Source organism: Onychomys torridus, chromosome 5, assembly GCF_903995425.1.
Source record: "Onychomys torridus chromosome 5, mOncTor1.1, whole genome shotgun sequence".
Lineage (NCBI taxonomy): Eukaryota > Metazoa > Chordata > Mammalia > Rodentia > Cricetidae > Onychomys > Onychomys torridus.
The window spans coordinates 81,669,609-81,679,536 of NC_050447.1; positions in this window are offsets into that span (position 1 = coordinate 81,669,609).

Here is a 9,928-nt window from a genome sequence, read left to right on the forward strand (position 1 = left end):
AATCATCCTCTCTATGCGGACAGACTGGGTAAAGCCACAAGGAACCTGAAAATGGACTCCCACATCCTAAGACTTAGACATTAAAAGTTTCTGTGTGGGGGCTGGAAAGATGGCTCAGAAGTTAAGAGCACTGACTGTTTTCCAGAGGTCTTGAGTTCAATTCCCAGCAACCACATGGTGGTTGGCTCACAACCATCTGTAATAAGATCTGGTGCCCTCTTCTGGCTTGCAGGAACACATGCAGGCAGAACACTAAACTTAATAAATAAATAAATCTTTAAATGAGAAGTTTCTGTTGAAAATCCCTTTCACATATCATTTGAAAACTAATTGTCAGCTTCCTTAAGGTCTTGGACCAAAATCTTCATTCTAAATGGCAGTCGTATTCTGAGGGCAAAAATAGAACATTGCATGCAAAGTTTACATTCCTCTGAATGACCTTAGAAAGGTAGTAAAAATATTTCTCAAAGACATTTCTGCATACTTGAGAATATATTATCTCCTAGTGTAAGGAAAAACAAGGACCTACAGCATAACTCTGTGCTATATTGGTAGAATCATTACTATGTTCAACTGGTTAGTCTCATTTTGCATTTTTTTGGAATTCAGTTTTTAATTATAGAAATTAACATTTAACACTTACTTTTATTATCTAGAAGGAAAGCTTCAATCCTGAACACACACAGAACTCATAATATATTTGTCACTAATCACTCAGATGGTAAGTGACATGAGTCATCTGCTAAAACCAGAAAATTTCCTTATATTTATATAAAATAAAAACTTGTGTTTTCCTTCCTCTTTTACCCCATTCTTTTCTGCCTTCCTAACAGAAGCCACAAAAATATGCAGCAGATGAAAACTGATATTCATAAGGTCAATCTACCAGATCAATAATTCTCTGATGGGAGAACCTCATCAAGAAGGCTTATGAGGCCACTGCCTGTGAATGACTGATTGCTTCTGTCTGTAATTTTCTTGTGTGCCACCATAATACTCCCTTGGAACAGCTATGTGACTCTTCCTACAGTCTACTGGTAGTGTGTTCTCCATTTACTGGGCACATTAACATGTGGATTGTGAGGAAGATGACTTCTTCTTCAGCTGTATGACTTTGATGAGTAGAAATAATACTAGGATATTTTTTATAGCTAGGCCTTTGTCCCACAATAACTGTGAGAACCCTAGAAGCCTGTTTAATTTCCTTAGCTCAGTTTGAGCAGGCTGACAATTAATTATTGATAGTAATGATAATTAGCCTACTCAAAACCTCAGAGCAAATTCAAACTAGACTGAAAAAGCCCAAGACTTTAGTAATATGCCTGATATTTACATCAAATTTGAAGAAAGTAAAAGATATTTCAGGAAATCCAATCTAACCTAATCATTAGAAGGACTTGAGCACATACTACAGAACATTTAGGGTTTCCAATGGAATGTCTAAACAAGAGAAAATTATCAATACCTAAATGTATAAGAGTATTTTTGATGTTGCAAATGGCTATCGTTTATTGCAACGAAGAAAAAAGATAAAGCTGAAGAACACAGTCATCAGGATAAGTGGTTAGAGGAAATAAAGATGAGTAGGGTCTATTCTGTTACAGAAGTTTCAATAGTAGAAGACACAAAAACATCAAATTTCATTAATCAGAAATCATAAAGGTATCATAAAAGTTGTACAATAAGTGAAATAAGACTCTTCAGGAAATCACATGTACCTGTAATAGAAAAATATAAATTAAGAAGGTTCCATAAAATTTGAATAATGAACTCTCTCTCTCTCTCTCTCTCTCTATCTAAAGAAGAACTAGAGGGATATAAAGAAACATGGCACTTTCAGCCCTCAGTGATAAAATCAGTCTGTCATCCCAATCCTCAGGAGGATGAAGCAGAAGGTTGAAGAATCCAAAGTCCATCTCAGATCCATTCTGAACATCTGTCACAAAATAGATCCATGACAGATATATTGATAGATAGGTAGACAAATTGATTGATAGACAGCTAGACCTTGGTGTCCCATTCCAAATATTTGGGGATGCATCCTGGAATTGGGCCAAGATATTGTGGGCTTTTACAGATTTGAAAAGAAGGGCAATGTGCATAAATTTTTCCTCCAGTATCTCAAAGTAATACATCTCTGGTAATGAAATGATGGACATGTTCTCACACAACATACACCAATAGAGATCACTGAACAGGGTGCCAAGCAAAACCCCAGACAAGAAGGAACAGGGAGCAATACTGAGATTCCTCAGAAGCCATCTTCTGAAAGCAGACACCATGCTCTGTCACGGTCTTTCATGCAGGGGAAGCAGTGCACTGGAAGCCTCACATTTCTTCATTGTTAGAATATTTGTTTCCTAGAGTAGTTTTCTAGGGAACCACATGAAATCTGTGAATTTTATAACATGATGCCTGATATACAGCAAGAGTATAAGATAGTATATTGCATATTTCTGTGAGCTTTAAGGGCTAGGGACAACAATCCCAGGATAGAAAGTGTCCTGAAAAACATTCCAAACTCTTAGAAATCTCCCAAGTCATGCTAAAACATTCACTCGTAGAAGATTTCATTACAGACCCTTTTCTATTACCATTTCCAGGACAGTCTGCAAAGACAGAAGAATTGAGGAAAAGAAAAGCCTCATGCAGTTAACATGCTACATGGAGACTTTTTGTGCTTTAAAAAAATCTCTTCCATAGATTAATTTTCTTCAGTCCTAATAGTGCAAGAACAATGCTGTTAAAACTGATAACCTGGGTTCTTCAACCTCTGGCCTTCCTGATATTTACAAATTGGCTTCATTTGGAACAACCCCAAGTATTTAAAACCAAGGTGAATGATACATGACTCTTACACTTCCTTCTCCCGCCTCCCACCCATGTTCTCCAACTTTCCACCTTTCCTTCACTCCCCAAAATACAAGTCTCTGTGGCCATGAGGAACCTAGAGATTCTCACGTGAGAAATGATTGTTAATGTCACTCTCAGAGTCCACAGAGCTTTCATCAGAAGCACTGGGTTCCCAGGTCGATCCCCTCACATTGGCAGGCCCAGTGAGTACTGTAGTGGTCACATTGGTGCTTTCATCACCTGAGAGGACTGTGGAAGCAGCTGAAATGAGAAGGAACAGTCCCAGGTGAAAGAGCGACTCTAGAACGATGTCACAAAGGCTTGCACATCCATTTTTATTCTGAATTCATCAATTCCGTCATAATTTAGTTCCTGTAAGTTGTCTCAGATGTCTACATGTGTTTGACACGTGAGAAGATGTTGCACGAATCCAAAATGGTCTTTTTAAAAACCCAGAGCCAGATATTGGGGTAAATGTTGAAAGATCAGAGAAGCGCAGCAAGCCACAGCCACTGTCTCTTACCTCACCAACTCCTCAGAGAGTTCAAAGAGACTGAAGTCCTTTCTTCTCCCCCCTTATACTCATTTCTCTGCCCAGCTGTATCACTTCTTGTCTCAGCCTTCCCAGTGCTGTGATTAAAGATGTGTGCCAGCACTGCCTGACCTCTATGTTTCACATAGTAGCTTGTTCTGTCCTCTGACCTTCAGGCAAATTTTATTTGTTCAAAATATCACCACAAGAATCCCTATATAGCCTAGCATGCTACATGGTGGCAGCACACACCTTTAATCCCAGCACTTGGGAGGCAGAGCCAGGCAGATCTCTGTGAGTTCAAGGCCAGCTTGGTCTACAGAGAGAGTCCCAGGACTGGCTCCAAAGCTACACAGTGAAAACCTGTCTTGAAAAACCAGAAGGAAAAAAAAAAAGAATCCCCATGTATATAAACATAATAATAATGATTATTATAATTATATGAAAATTACTTAAATTAAATATGGAGATGTAACTAAGTACTAATAAGAGGACAGGATGTACAAACATTTAGGCATCCCTAAATTCATGCCCCCCAGAGTAGGTAACTGTGTATATACTAAACCTCCAAATATAAATACAAGTAAGATCTTTACTTACATCAAGAGACCAGGATAATAGAGACACAAACTGGCACAGGCAGCTTCATGGTGATGAGTGTAAGAGCAGGAAGCACAAACAATGGAGCTCTCACACTAGGATTAGGAAAACTCCAGCAATGCCCGTCATTATACACAGGATGTGTAGAGGGCACCAATCAGAAGCTGCCACAACCTGGGAAGTGAGTGCCAGGAAAGGATGGGGAGAGAAGAAAATGAGACTCCTCCACACAGCCAGCGGCCATTTAGAAAGGTCACAACTTCAAATCAATCCTTGATTCTGACAATGCAGGTGTCCAGTCAAACTGTTTGCTAATAAAAATTACCAGCTTTCTCCTGTTTCAGACAAATCACTGCCATATTATAAACTATATAACCAAGTGGGAGATATCAACCCAGTCTTCTTGTCCCTTTGAAGACAGCAGAAGCTAGGAACTCACAGAATCCTCAGCTCCAAGTATTATTCCAGCAAGTGATCAGGGTAGAATAGAAGGATCCAAGTGTCACCTGGAGTCAGCCAGGTTGCACAGCCTGCAAAGCATGGCTCTCCACCGTATTTGTAGTAAGTTCATCTTCTGACCACAGAGGCAGTGTGAGCCAAACAACAACCCAAAGGTGAAACCTGCCTTCACATAGTTAAAGCAATTGTTGTATAAAACTGAAAATCTAAGAACAAAAGGACAAGAAAACAAATTTACATTTCTTAATGACAGCATACACTGAGTCAGTTCATTTATTAAGCTTTTTCTTTGTTTTTGATGCCCTAATTCCTAGTCCAAGCACACCTTGAACTCCTATCCTCCTGTCTTTAATTCTGGAGTGCTGGCATTACAAGTGTGTTACCTCACCTAGATATACTCCATGTTGGTAGATCACAATTATGCAGCAGGAGCAATAACAGATATAAGTAGTAGGCCTGTGTAAAAGGCTCAGCAGTAAGAGCACAGGATGCTCCTCCAGGACACTAAGTTCAAATCTCAGAACCCACCTGGTGACCCACAACTGCTGTGGCTCTAGTTCCAGGTGATTCCACACCCTCTTCTGTCCTGTGTGGAATGTCACTTGGCACACAAGTTGTCCATAGACATACATGGACAAAAAATCCATACATATTAAATAAATAAATAATAAATAAAAATGTAAAGAAATGTAGGAGAAAACAAAGCAAACAAATATCCTAAAAACATGCATTCTAAAAAAATACTTTGAAATGTAAGGAAAGAAATACAAATAGGAAAAGAACAGTGTGTGTGTGTATGTGTGTGTGTGTGTGTGTGAGTGTGTGTGTGTATGTGTGTGTGTGTGTGTATGTGTGTGTGTGTGTATGTGTGTATGTGAGTGTGTGTGTATGTGTGTGTATGTGTGTATGTGAGTGTGTGTGTGTATGTGTGTATGTGTATGTGAATGTGTGTGAGTGTGTGTGTGTATGTGTGTGTATGTGTGTGTGAGTGTGAGTGTGTATGTGAGTGTGTGTGTGAGTATGTGTGTGTGTATGTGTGTGTATGTGTGTGCGTATGTGTGTGTGTATGTGTGTGTATGTGTGTGTGTGTGTGTGTGTGTGTGTGCACGTGTGTGTGTTGGAGGACATGAGAGGAGTGAAGTTACTAGGAGAGGGAGAGTAACAAAGGTAGAAGAAGGAGAACAAAGGAAGGTGACAGAATTTGTGGGCATGAAAACAGAAATGGGAACCATGTATGACAAGGAAAGGAATCGGCCCTGGGAAGAGAGAGTATAGGAGGTAATAAATAAAATGAACCTATGGCTCCCTTGTAAAATAGAAAATTAAAAGACACTGTAGTGGGTAGCTGTTCCTGCTTTGCCCTGGAAGTACTACCCCCATTAAGGCTTCCAGTAATTGTCACGTCTACAAGACAGGGCCAAGAGGGGAGCCTGCAGACCCTAGATCCGGATGTGCCTGCTCTCTTAGTTTTTTGATCCTGGACGCTGGTGGTAGACTGAGCAGAGTTCTCCAGAGAACACCACAGGACTGAGCTTCACCTTTCCTGGATCCTGTAACCTATCCCTTCACTTGTAAGTTACCCCACAAAATAAACCTCCCATTTTACTACGTGGAGTAGCCCTAATACTTCAACCAATAAGGAACCTCACTGTAATCCAAAGAAGTGAACAGTCAACATAATGATCAATGGTCTTTTTTCCCATGAGGGGTAATGATTGAGAATGAAGAGAATAAGCAGGTGACGTTTCTTCAAAGAAGCAGGTCAGGGTTGAGGTGAAAGATGCCCAGCCACACAACAAGGGTTGTTTCCAAGTCAGTGAGAATGGCCAAGGAGGTTCTTCCCCTTGTCACACTCCACACTACAAGAACTAAACACAGGCTGCAGCAGGAACAAGAGATGGTGGGAGACATGACCAGGACCTATCTCCATGAGCGAGGAGAGACATTTGTGCTGATTGAGAGTGGAGCGCATTGTGATGTCTGATGCTGAGGTCTCCTGTGGGCCCTGTGGGGAAGTACTCTGAGAAGGAGCAACAGTGAAAAAGTATGAAGCATTCTGTAGATCTCAGAGCAGTGGTCCAACAACCATGTCACTGCCACGTGAGGACTGACCTGACAGAACTCACTGTGGCAGGAAGCCCAATTCCAGAAAAATGATGAACAGAATGTGAGCAGTCATACCCTTTCTTTGGGCTTAGAACACTAACAAGGGATGTATGACCCCTCAGCACACATGGAAAATAATAGATGAAAGTGTCTCCCAAATAATATTCCCTGCTGAGGACTAGAGAAAACTTCAGGTAGTGCTAACACCTTATTTAACCTGAGCGGAAACTCAACACAAGTGGCAATATTGTTACTACTCACCTGGAACCCTGAAAAGGTGCAAAACCCTTGTTTCACTGTAGGGGTGGTGGTCTGTACCCTGAAGCACTGGCCCTCATAGGCAGCAAGTCACTGCTAGGTATCTGCCCTCCCCACCATAGAGTGGCGGAGATGGGGACCCCTTACTACCTAGAATGAGACGTGCTCGCTCTCTCTTGGCTACCACATGGTCTTGGATGCTGGTGGTGTGGGTCAAGGCAGAGTTCTCCAGAGAACCACCTTGGACCACACTCCACCCCTCCTGGATTCCACGACCAACTCCTTTGTGCTTGTTGTGAGTTAACCCAGAATAAATTCCCTTGATAGACTCATGGGATTTCCTCATTATCAATTTGATTTACAGCCATAAAATAGACCTTCACTTATCATGAGCACAGCTTATATTTGAAACATGACAGGGAGAGGATGAGTAAAACCTACCTTCTGGACAAAGCAGGGCAACTGCATATACTACCTCACAGAGCTAGGATGGAATGTGCAAACAGTAAGCAAGCCAAAGCCAGTGATCTCCTAACAAGAAGTGCTGCCCAATGATAAAATCTTTATCTATTTATCTTTTATTTACTTTATTATTTCTCTTTTTATTAATTCTTCAAGGGTCTCATGAATTTTAAAAATAGTATTCACCCCTACCCTACCTTTTTCCAGACCCATATGCCTCTTCTTATTCACTCAAATTTATGTCTTAAATCCAATGCATGCAATTCAATATCTTGAAAATCTAACTTTACAGTGCAAAGTGTTTGAACAACTTAGGTCTTTACCCATGTAGATGCTGTGGATATCACTCTGTATAAATAAAGTTCTGATTGGCCAGTGGCCAGGCAGGAAGTATAGGCGGGACAAGAGAGAAGATAATTCTGGGAGGTGGAAGGCTGGGTGGAGAGAGACACCGCCAGCCGCCGCCATGAGAAGCAACATGTAAAGACACTGGTAAGCCACAAGCCATGTGGCAAAGTATATAGACTAACAGAAATGGGTTAATTTAAGATAGAAGAAGTAGATAACAAGAAGCCTGCCGTGGCCATACAGTTTCTAAACAATGTAACTTTCTGTGTACTTTCTTGGTTGGGTCTGAGTGACTGTGGGACTGGCGGGTAACAGAGATTTGTCCTGACTGGGCCAGGCAGGGAAACTCTAACTACATATAGAAGATTATCCCTCCATCTATCAAGCACAAAAAAATGCTACTATCACCATGGCTGGGATGGTTTTTTGTGTCTAACAACCCTCTCCATGTTGGTGTTTTATTCTGTTCTTGGCTTTCACAGGGTTTGGAAGTTTTATCCCAACTATGATAAGTTCATATGTTCAGCTGTCCTCCTTTGTCTAGAAGTTAATACCTCCATGACCTCATGCAACATCCTGCTCCTAAGCTCTTTCTACCTACTGTTCTGGAATGATCCATGAGCCTTGGAAGGGGATGCAGTATACATTACTTTAGCATATACATTACTTTAGAGCAGCAAGTACTTTAATCTCATATTCTCTGCACCTCAGCCAGTTGTGCCGCTCTGTGTTAATTTCCACCTACAGCAAATAGAAGATTTTGAAAGAAAGAGAGGAGAATTCATCTATTGGTATAAATATAAAGCATTAGATTTTTCATATCTAAAATTTCAGCTTATTTTATCAGTATTTTTAATATTAAGATTTATTGTGTACATAAGTCTGTGTTGTTGTTGTTGTTTGTTTGTTTGTTTGTTTAGACCAATTAGGATTCTTGCTACACTAATCACTTTTTTTTTCCACCTAAACATCACCACATGTGTTAACAACACAAGAGCCTTTTCAATAATGCACACTGCAGTTTTGTGATTCAACCAACACCTGCGCCATTGACTTTATTATTCTCAGGATCAGAACCGGACCCTCCCTTTAAACATTTCTGATATCTCATGACCTGTGGTTGTTTGAATGAGAAAGGATTCCATAAGCTCATGAATTGAATGCTTAGTGTTGTAGAATATTATTTTAAGATGTGTTATTTTTGTTTATGTTGCATTTGTTTAGCTTGGTGAAGCTGTTACTGTGGCTGTCTAAAACAGCTAATAGCAAAGCAGGAGAAATGATAGGTGGCACTGGAAGGCAGAGAGAATATATAGAAGGAGAAATCTGGGAGGAAAGGAGAAAGAAGGAACAAGAGAACAAGAGAGAAAGACATCAGGGCCCAGCCACACAGCCACACAGCCACCCAGCCACCCAGCCACCCAGCCACACAGCCACACAGCCACACCGCCACACAGCCACACAGCCACACAGCCACACAGCCACACAGCCATCCAGCCAGCCACGGAGTAAGAGTGAAAGTAAGATTACAGAAGTAAGCAAAGGAAAAGCCCAGAGGCAAAAGTGTTAGAATTCTGCCCTCACTCCAGCTGCAAGACCACACACGCACAGTTCACGAGTGAAGCAAAGGGTCTTGTGTCTTAAGTCATCAGTGTGCACTAGTGACTGTGTGCAAACGGTGTGGTCACGCAATCAGCACATGTGTGGTATAGCTCTGTAAGCCCACGTCACCAGGAGCCCGTAAAAAGCCAGACACAGACCCCTCCCTCCCTCTCTGCTCTATTCTCTCTTTCCCTCACCCCACCATCTTTCTCGCTTTCTTCCTCAGGTCTGGTCCTTTAATCCTTCCTCCCCTTACTGTTTTTTGTTTTTTTAAAAGATTTATTTATTTATTTATTATGTATACAGCATGTATGACTGCAGGCCAGAAGAGGGCACCAGATCCCATTACAGATGGCTGTGAGCCACCATGTGGTTGCTGGGAATTGAACTCAGGACCTCTGGAGGAGCAGCCAGTGCTCTTAACCACTGAGACATCTCTGCAGCCCCTCCCCCCTCTTAATAAAGCTCTCTGCTTCTAAGCAACCGGATTCTGTCATGACTGTGACCTTTCTTCTGGTAACTAACACCACCACCAGCACTGCTTATCATTCATTTCAAAAAGGTAGATGGGATAATTTAAAGTTAAGAAAAGCTGGCTAGCAAGAAGCCAAGCTAAGGCCAGGCATTTATAAGTAATAATGAATCTCTCCATGTGTGATTTAGAAGCTGGGTGGTAGGCCCCAACAAAGGAGCAAAGATCCAAAAAAT